Source organism: Pseudorasbora parva, chromosome 9 (genome assembly GCF_024679245.1).
Source record: "Pseudorasbora parva isolate DD20220531a chromosome 9, ASM2467924v1, whole genome shotgun sequence".
In the NCBI taxonomy this organism is placed as follows: Eukaryota; Metazoa; Chordata; class Actinopteri; order Cypriniformes; family Gobionidae; genus Pseudorasbora; species Pseudorasbora parva.
Genome location: NC_090180.1, coordinates 20227489 through 20237997, shown reverse-complemented (window position 1 = coordinate 20237997; position 10509 = coordinate 20227489).

Sequence of the window (10509 nt, the reverse complement as noted above, 5' to 3'; positions counted from 1 at the left end):
TAAGTAAACTTGAGAAATATTCCGGGTTTAATAAAAGCTCAATCAACAGCACTTGTATCAGCACATGTTGAGCGCCACACAATTCGATTAGTCTCTCCTTTAAAAAAAAAAAAAAAAACAAACAGTGAGGCTAACCCATAAACCTGACATAGAATAGCCACAAAATATAAACAACATGGGGTGGTTTCCCAGACAGGGTTTAATTTAAAGCCGTGTTTCCACCGCAGGAACTTTACCCAGGAACCAGGAAATTTGGGTGGTACTCGGTGTGTTTAGATGGCAGGAACCAGGGTCTAAATGAAGTTCCGGGTAAATATTTCCCCCTCAAAACGGGCCTGCTCGCAAGGTAGTACTTTTTCAAAGTTCAGGAACTTTCGAGGGCAGGACTTGGATGCTGAACATGCTGATTGGTTTAGCTCACACAGCATTTTATTTCAACTGGCATTTTTAAAAGTCTTTTGCGAGGTTCGTTCTGTGTTCAGTAAATATCAGTCTTGCTCTCTGTCTGATGGTGCGCGTTTGTCTCAGCCATCTCACGTTCAATATCCATAATTGCTGATAATAATATACATTGTCATTTTAAATCTAGCTTTACAAGCTTTCTGAATATGCTAGTGCTCTTTTCTGTCGTTGTTAATTTCCTCTTTAGTAAACCTATCTATTTTTCACCATATAAACGACCTGACCGATTACTTTTAAGTGTGTGACCTTACATGACATGATGGCGCGTGCCGCGCTCATGTTGACAAGAGAGGAAAGTTCATTTTTCTGAGGAGTAAACTTTTTATTTCATAAGTTATGAAGATAATGTTGGAATAATGACACAGCGTATATTGCCTCAGGCAGTTTTTACTTTAACTGTGCCTGACAGAAGAATTCATTTTTTTCTGAGATGATTATTACACTTCGCAACAAATAAATAGCTTATAATACTGTATTAGTCCTGGTGGCTGTTAAGAGTTGCTATGGCTACAGTTAACACATTCCAGCTGCTGGAGAAAACAGTGTTGACATTTTTGATGCGGCAGACAAACTGCATGTCACAAAATGATTTCGATTGAAAGTCATCACATGTAAACACCAGATCGGTTTAGATAATGTCTCATGTAAACAGTCCACTAAATCTTTCAATCGGAATGACAAAAAAAGTGTGCTTGTAAACGTGGCTAGTGTCGCCCAAAAATGATTACTGTCCGTCACTGACTTGGAGGAGCAGTCAAGAGCAGTCATACATCCCCAGACTAATTTGCCTAATCTTCACAGAACTTTAGATCGCGGTGAAAACGCAGACAGTTGCAGATCTGGGGGGAGAAAAATTCGCCAGCGGGGCTGAACCAGTCTTGAAGAGCTGACAGGACCGGACAACCTTAGAGGGAGAGGCAGTGCTATAAGATCGCAGCCAGGTACAGGACCACGAAGGTCTACTTGCAGCAAATGCAGGACTCAGGCAAAACCTAGGCGCAAGGCTGTAACAGACAATCAAGACAACTTCCAAACTTATCAGACATGAAGGAAGCAGCAGTCGTAACGCAAGACATTAAATAATGATCCAACAAGGGCCAGTATGAACAAACACTAGATAAAGGATACGCACTCACACAAAAGTGGAAACAGGTGTCATCGCACGGCTGTGGAGCGCTGATTGTGATGACTAACAGGTGCAGGTTGAGAGAAGAGCGTAACGAGCAAAAGAGTGAAACAGTATGTGTGTGACTGCGCGTGTACGTGTGTGTGTGTGTGTGACAAATGAGAATGAGAGAAGCTAGAGAGAAGCAAAGAGAAAGAACCTGAGACATGACAGTACCCCTCACTCAATGAGCGCCCCCCAAGGAAGGAGCCTGACGAGACCGGTAGAAGTCATCAATCAGCGAGCGATCCAGGACGTCCCGGGCCGGAATCCACCACCTCTCCTCAGGACCATACCCCTCCCAATCCACCAAAAACTGGTGGCCACACCCCCGAGTGCGGACGTCGAGGAGCTTGCGAACTCTATAGATAGAGGCCTCCTCGTCGATAGGAGGAGGAGGAAGGGAGGGACGGGAGGGCACGTGAATAACCGGTTTAATGCAAGACACATGAAAAACCGGATGAACACGACACAACCGACGGGAGAGCCTGAGTTTAACAGTGACTGGACTGATAACATTTACCATGGGAAAGGGCCCGATAAACCGAGGCATGAGCTTACGAGACATCTCTTGAATAAGCAAGTTGTGGTCAAAAAGCCACACCTTCTGACCACAGACATATCTTGGCGATTTAACACGGTGACGATTAGCGGCGCAACAGGTACGTGCCCTGGATTGACATAATGCAGATCTCACTCTCCTATAGGGTTGCTTACATCTCTGAATAAAAGCCTTGATGGATGGGGCCTCGGCCAGAGCCTCCTGCGCGGGAAAAACGGGAGGTTGGTAACCGAGGCAACTCTCAAACGGAGACAACCCAGTAGCAGACGACGAAAGGGAATTGTGAGCATATTCGGCCCACGGCAGCTGATCGAACCAAGAAGCCAGATTCTGTGACGTGAGACTACGTAGCATGCAACCAAGAATTTTATTGGCCCTCTCAGCCTGCCCATTAGTCTGCAGATGGAATCCTGACGACAGACTGAGGGAAGCCCCTATCAGATGACAGAATTCCCTCCAGACCTGGGAGGTAAATTGGGGTCCCCAGTCAGACACAATGTCCGAAAGAAGACCATGGATCTTGATCACGTGATTAACCATAATCTGGGATGTCCCAAGAGCAGACGGTAATTTAGGAAGCGGGATAAAGTGCGAAGCCTTAGAAAAACGATCTACGACCATGAGAATGACCGTATTACCAGCCGACGAAGGCAACCTGGTAACAAAATCCAACGCGATGTGAGAGCAGGGACGAGAAGGAATGGGAAGAGGTCTAAGAAGACCCGCTATTGCTATTAAGACTATTGCTAGACTTGGTCTGGGCGAAAATAGAACAAGCTGCTACAAACTGGCAGATATCACACTCATGAGTGGGCCACCAAAATCTCTGACGAATGGCTGCTAAAGTTCCTCTAACCCCGGGATGCGTGACCAATTTCGACGAATGCCCCCAGCAAAGAACCGTAGGACGAGTGTCTTCGGGTACGAATAGAAGAAGGCAGAAGACTCATCATCCGTCTGTGTTGATCGGTGGAGAAAGCATCAAGGTGGTCCCCACCTATAAATATCTGGGTGTCCATCTCGATAACAAACTTGACTGGTCCGTACATGCTAATGTAGCATATAGGAAAGGTCAGAGCAGACTCTTCTTTCTCAGAAGACTCAAATCATTTGATGTCTGCAATGATATGTTGTACCTTTTTTATCAGTCTGTTGTTGCCAGTGCTATATTTTTCAGTGTTGTGTGCTGGGGGAACTGCCTGACTGTCAGAGACAGTGAACGACTAGATAAACTGGTCAAAAAATGTGGGTCAGTCCTGGGGAGAGGCGTGGACTCTGTGGGAGTTTTGGCAGAGAGAAGAATGATGAGCATGACACAGGCCATCCTCAACAACAGCAGTCATCCTTTACATGACTTTTTGGTAGCTCAGAAGAGCACACGTAGCAATCGGCTTCTCTCTCTGTGCTGTAGGACTGAACAATTCCGTATATCTTTTGTACTGGCTGCTATAAGACTTTACCATGAATGCCGCTGACTTGCACTTTATTACTATTGATAGTAACTCTTAACTAAACTTATGTATTTATTTATTATTTGTCGTTATTTATTGCTTGGGCAGAGTGTGTTTTTGTTTTTATTTTTATCTGTTCTTAATTTTTGTACTTACTGTGTCTATTTCTTATGGAATGCTACTCGACACCTGAATTTCCCCTTTTGGGGATGAATAAAGTATCTATCTATCTATCTATCTATCTATCTATCTATCTATCTATCTATCTATCTATCTATCTATCTATCTATCTATCTATCTATCTATCTATCTATCTATCTATCTATCTATCTATCTATCTATCTATCTATCTATCTATCTAATGTTCCATCCGGAGCACACGGTGGTCTGGGAATCTGCGAGAGAGAACGCTTAACCATCTGTTCCACTCCCCAGATGGCTCCCCCGACCACAAATCACTGAGGCAAAATCCCCTCTATGTGTCGAGGCAACCTCTGACGAGTCGAACTGCCGAGAAAGGGCGTCGGGTTTGAGGTTCTTAGAACCAGGTCTAAACGAAATAAAGAAGTCAAAGCGATCGAAAAACAATGCCCAGCGGGCTTCACGAGCATTAAGGCGTTTCGCCGAGCTGATATACTCTAGATTGCGATGATCCGTCCAGACTATGAATGGTACACTGGTTCATTCAAGCCAGTGTTGCCACTCACCGAGTGCCAGACGGATCGCTAAGAGTTCTCGGTTGCCCACGTCGTAGTTCCGCTCTGCGGGTGAGGCTATGCGAGTAGAACGCACAAGGATGTACCTTGTCATCCTGGGCCGAGCGCTGCGACAAGATAGCTCCCACCCCAATGTCGGAGGCATCGACCTTTACGATGAACTGACACCTCGGGTCGGGAGTGATCTGGCTGAACCTGGAGGGATGGCGAGAAAATCAGAATGTCATCCAGGTACACAAATACAAAAATGTTGAGCATGTCATGCAAGACATCATTAACCAGGGCTTGAAAAACCACGGGAGCATTGAGCAGCCCGAAAGGAAGGACGCGATACTCAAAGTGCCCAACAGGAGTGTTGAATGCAGTTTTCCACTCGTCCCCCTCCTTCATCCACACCACATGTTAGGTGTTACGTTGGTAATGGTAGGATCACAAAGGCCGATGACATAAGAGGAAAGGGATATCGGTTCTTGACTGTTATGTCCTTCAGCCCTCGATAGTCGATACAGGGAGGCAAAGAACTATCCTTCTTCTTTACAAAGAAAAACTCCGCACCGGCGGGCGACGAAGAAGGAACAATAATCCCTGCGTCGAGGGACTCTGAGAGATACTTCTTCAGAGCCTCTCGCTCGGGCACCGAAAGGGAGTACAATCTACCAGGAGGGGGCGCAGTACATTTACATTTAATCATTTAGCAGACACTTTTATCCAAAGCGACTTACAAAAAAGGGGAGAGTAATAGAAGCAACGAAACAGACAAGGCCAACAACCTGTAAGAGCTGTAAGAAATCTCAATTAATTAGCACAATACACAATTTTTTTTTTTTTTTTTTAAGACATCTACAACAAAAACTCACGTACGAAAAATGCTGAACACTGGATTTTGATAGCTATGATAGTACTGGGTAGAAGCTCGATCCCACAGTCATAAGGACGGTGAGGCGGCAAGGAAACCGCTCGGGAAAGACTGAACACTGGCCGCAGGTCATGGTGCTCCTCCAGGACTCCAGACAGGTCATCAGGCTCCTGCTGGAAGACAGAAACGGAAGACACGGCAGAAACAGCAGAGAACAAACAATTCACATGACAAGACAAATTCCAACTACGAATAGATCCCTTAACCCAGTCAATCTGAGGATTATGATGGATAAGCCAGGGATGCCCTAAAACAATGCGGGTATAGGGAGAGTGAAAAACATATAAATAAATAGTCTCTTGGTGGTTGCCAGAGACGGTGAGACTCACCGGAACGGTCACGAACCGAAGCGAGCTCTCTGCCGTCCAGGGCAAATGCAGTAGTGAACTCAGTTAAGTTGACCAAGGGAATCTTGTGCTCACAAGCCCATCCTTCGTCAATAAAGTTGCCCTCGGCCCCCGAGTCGAGGAGGGCAGGTGCAGTAGCTGAACAACCCGCCCACCAGAGAACAGCAGATATCGTGGTACGAGCTGGGTGAGGAAGAAATGGCAGAAGCGCTCACCAGTACTCCTCTGCCTACTGGTGAGCTCTGGCTTTTAACAGGCACGATGCAACGTCGTGACCAGCCCTTCCACAGTAGAAACAGAGGCGATTGAGATTATCTGCCGTTGTCGTTCCTCTGTGGAGATTCACACAGCATCAGACTGGTTACGAACGGGATCAGCAGCGGGGGAGGAAACATCGAATGGCTTGGAATAAGAAGAATGAACCCGTCGCCTCTGCTCAAAACATCTATCCAAGCGAATGACCAGATCGATGAGCTGGTCTAGCTGAGTCGGCGACCCCTGTGCATAAATCTCTTCTTTAAGGTCCATGTTTAAGCCCTCCAGAAAATGAGCGATTAGTGCAGGCTCGTTCCACTCACTAGTAGTCGCCAGTGTCCTGAATTCTATAGCGAAATCGGCCACAGACCTTCTGCCCTGACGTAGAACAGCAAGAAGCCATGAAGCCTCACAGCCTAAGACAGATCTATCAAAGACCTTTATCATCTTGTCCTTAAAGAGCCCGTACCGGCTGCAGCACGCCGATTTAGCCTCCCAAACAGACTTTTCTCACTCGCATGCGCGCCCTGTGAGAAGCAAGAGAACAAATGCAATGCGAGCCTGATCCTCCGCATACGTCTGGGGCTGCAGAGAAAAGACAACCTTACATTGTATGAGAAAGGCTCTGCACTCAGTGGGCTCACCGGCATAACAGGATGGATTGTTGATTCGTGGTTCTGAAGGTAGCTGTCGGTTGAGCGTCACTGCTGGTTCCTGGTGAAAGTGGAGGAACCGGGCTGCCAGATCAGTGACCTGATCAGAAAGAGTTCTAACTGCTTGGTGAGCAGCAGCCAACTCCTCGTGTCTGCCGAGCATCGCCCCTTGGAACTCGACAGCAGATTGGACAGGCTCCTCCTCTGCTGGATCCATGGTTGGTTGGATCATCCTTTCAGGGATATAAATAATGGGTCGTTGAGGCACACAGAACTGGTGAAGCAAACTCCGAAAACAGCGGCGAAAAAAAGATTGCAATAAAATCAGTAACACTTTAGGGTCCAATTCTCGCTTGTTGCTCTCCACCTATCACTGGTGTGTGGTGAGCGCACTGGCGCCGTTGTACTATGGCTGACGTCGCATCATCCAAGTGGATGCTGCACACTGGCGGTGGTTGAGGAGAGACCCCTGACTTAAGTGTAAAGCGCTTTGGGTGTACAGTAGTACATATGAAAGCGCTATATAAATGCCTCATTCATTCATTCATTCATTCATTCATTCATTCATTCATTCATATTAACATGCATATTGCTAGGATATTGGCTGTTTATTAGTACTTATAAAGCACATATTAATGCCTTATTCTGACCACATTCTACATCCCTAATCCTACCAATAACTAAACTTCACAACAAACAATTAATAATTAGAAGTTTATTGAGGCAAAAATAGTTAATAGTGAGAATTTGACCCTAATCTAAAGTGTGGGAAATTTTTAAAAAACTCACCTAGCTAAGAAAAACTGCACATATCAGCTGTGAGTTAAAGAAAAGGGATACTGTAAATCAGTGGCGGCTAAAGCTCATTTTCAGCCTACATAATAAAATTGTCTATTTATTTAAAAGTAAATTCTGGCCTACGTTCCTTTTCAAGAAAATGGTCTGTAACCCTGTCGTACCAACTAGGAGTCTTTTCAAGTGACTTGACCAGTGTCCTCTCAATGGCCAGCAGAGCTATAAAAAAAAAATTAAACTCTGTAAAACTGAAACAAGGAATGTGGTGTATAATTGTGTGAAATGTATGATGAAAATCAAGCAATTTCGCCAAGCAAATATCAAAGAAATAGGTTGCAGCAGTTTTTATTTCGACTGAACTTGAGAAATCCGCGATGGGACTGAGCGCGAATAGGCTAGCTTCAGTGATTCCTTATAGTACAGAATCGCTGTCAGTCAAAATGAGATGCAGTCTTTTGACAGACCCTCCAATCATCACGCAGAAGCTCAGAGTCCGGGCCAGCACACTCCCCATTCACCCCCAGAGACGCTGAGCGTCCGTGGGCGGGACATAATCGCAGCATTTATCCAATGACCGTCTAGTTTCGAAGCGCTGAAAAAAAAACGTTTAAAGCAGCCCCATTGAAGTCAATGGACGCTGGGCTTCAATAGGGAAATGCACTGTTACGCTGCGGGAATGTATGAGAAGGAAATCGAGTCAGCCGACCTGCTATGTAACTGATTCTGAACAAACTCGTCTTTGAGATGAACGTTTTCTAACGCATTTTTATTCAATAAAATGTTAATACAATAGTACATATTTGACCATTAATTTTGTGACATTATAAGGGAAGCCGAGCTTCCCTTGCAGTCTTAACTCTCTAATCGCCACTGCTGTAAATCTATTTGTAATTAATTCAATGCAAATTAGCACACATCTACAGGAACAATACAACAACTTCAGGTAAGATTTAGTCTATATTCTTTATTATTTTACTGTTTTTTGAAATATGTGGGTGCACATTACAGTTATTCAAAACAGGTGTTGTGGAAGAATATAAAAATAAACCTAAAAAAAACCCTGCTGACACCAGAAGAGAGTGGTTTAAGATTGGCAAAGGACCTGCAAATAAAGATTGGATGAATTACTGACAGAAATGCAGCTTTGGAGAGCATACATGACTTGATTCTCAATACCGGCATGAAAAATGTAGGTTGGGGAGTGAATAAACAGTGCTCTCTTCCAACTGCAATCCACCTACGACTGAGGTGCCCCTGAGCAAGGCACCAAACCCCGAATCGCTCTCCGGACACCGCAGCGAATGGCCCACTGCTCCGGGTTTGTGTGTGCACGGTTTGCAGTATGTGTGTGTGCGTGTCTGTTTTTGTGTGTCTGTGTAATCACTGCTCCTTATATACCTGCATTAACTTGGGCTTAAATGTGAGCACATATTTCAAGTAGGGGTGACCATCATGGGTCACTTCACTTTGTTATTTTAATCAAAGCTAAACTTGCCTCATTGTTTAGTTTAAGCCCTAGTCATGGGGAGTAATCATCTTATTAAACTCTGGACTAAACTAAGTCTAGGACTATTTAAAACCATGACAGAGAAAGCATATTCATCTGGTTTAAAAGGCCGGGAAACCACCCCTAGCTGTTATAACACAATTTTAGTGTAAAAAACAAAAACAATAAACATTGTATCCAAGTTTTAAACTTTGTTGCCATGTTTTCAATATAACAATGGCAACTTAACAGCTTAAATTATGTTTTAGAATTAACATTTATTAAGATTTTAGAAGCTTTTTATAAAAACAATAAGCTTCAAAATAAATATTTAAGCAATATTGCAGAAGCAAACGTGCTATTTCTGAATATCAGCAAAAGTGATAAACAACTGAAATAGTTCCTTATATTTAAAAAAAAATGCATTTTTGACACAACATATAGTTATTCCATCACATTTTGTTTTGTTCTTAGCAGAACCATGGTTCATTCCTGAATGATTCAAAACTGATCTATTTTACAACTTTGTATGAGATTGTATGATGTAAACACTGGAATGCCAGTCTCTCGTGAACACATGTACGACAGTTAGCAGTAGTTAGAGATTACAGTTTGTAAAGTTTTAAATAGGGATATGGATTTTCTTACAAAAACGCATAGATTTGCTTCAAACAAGCTTTATTAACCCCCATAGATAGATGCACTTTTATGTGCTTCAAAACAGAAACAGCCACCCGCTGCCATTATAAAGTTTGGAAGAGCCAGACATTTTTTTTAAACTTTTGTCGAGTAATTTTCCTTTTTGGGTGAACTATCCCTTTAAATGGACGATTTAAAAAAACAAGCAGGATGATCCACCCTTAACCTATTCCTGAGCCTAACTGTCAGTGGGGATAAGCAGAACATATGAAAACATCATATAAATTCATATGAATTAGCCATCAAATAAACAAACGTAAAATAGTTAAGAACTGACGTACGAATGTGTTAATAACTTTTAATTCCTGAATGAATCACATTTTGAATAAACTCTTTGAATGAATGATTCAATGACTCACTCCATAAAGACATAAATAGAAGTCAATAAAAGTCACTTATCGTCCCCTACTAGTAAAATGATGTAACCTCCAGAAAGACTCACTGAAAAATCCCCACCATTATTGTGCAGAGTCTGTCTGGAATGGGCAAATACAGATAAGCAGAGTGATACAAGCACTCAGACACTCTGACACACACCTCTTATTAGTCACAGGTGAGTGACAAGACCCTCATCCTAACACTATATAGCATTTTAAAGAGTGTGGGAGACTCTCCTCTGCCAGCTTTCACCTGGATGATGCAATGGCTGTCATAGTGAGGTCTCCCAATGAGGTCTCCCAGAATATTGAAGCTTTGCTGGGTAAACACAGCGGAGACCTGCAGGCTAATGGCTGCTAGCCAAACATTACATATAATATATTGCCTGTGCTGTGATCATTGAGTGAAAACCAAAGCTGTGGAAACGACATAATGATTTTTGAATTTCCAAGTTAGTCAATTATACTTCTGTACATGTTTTCCATAAGTTCTGTCTGCTGATTTGACATGCATTCGGCCAAACTACCCTTGTGAAAAAGGTCAACTAACTGTATTGAATTTGCACTTAGTGTATTTTAAATACTTTGGCACCAGGAGGGTCTGCGCACGGCATCCGCCCAATTT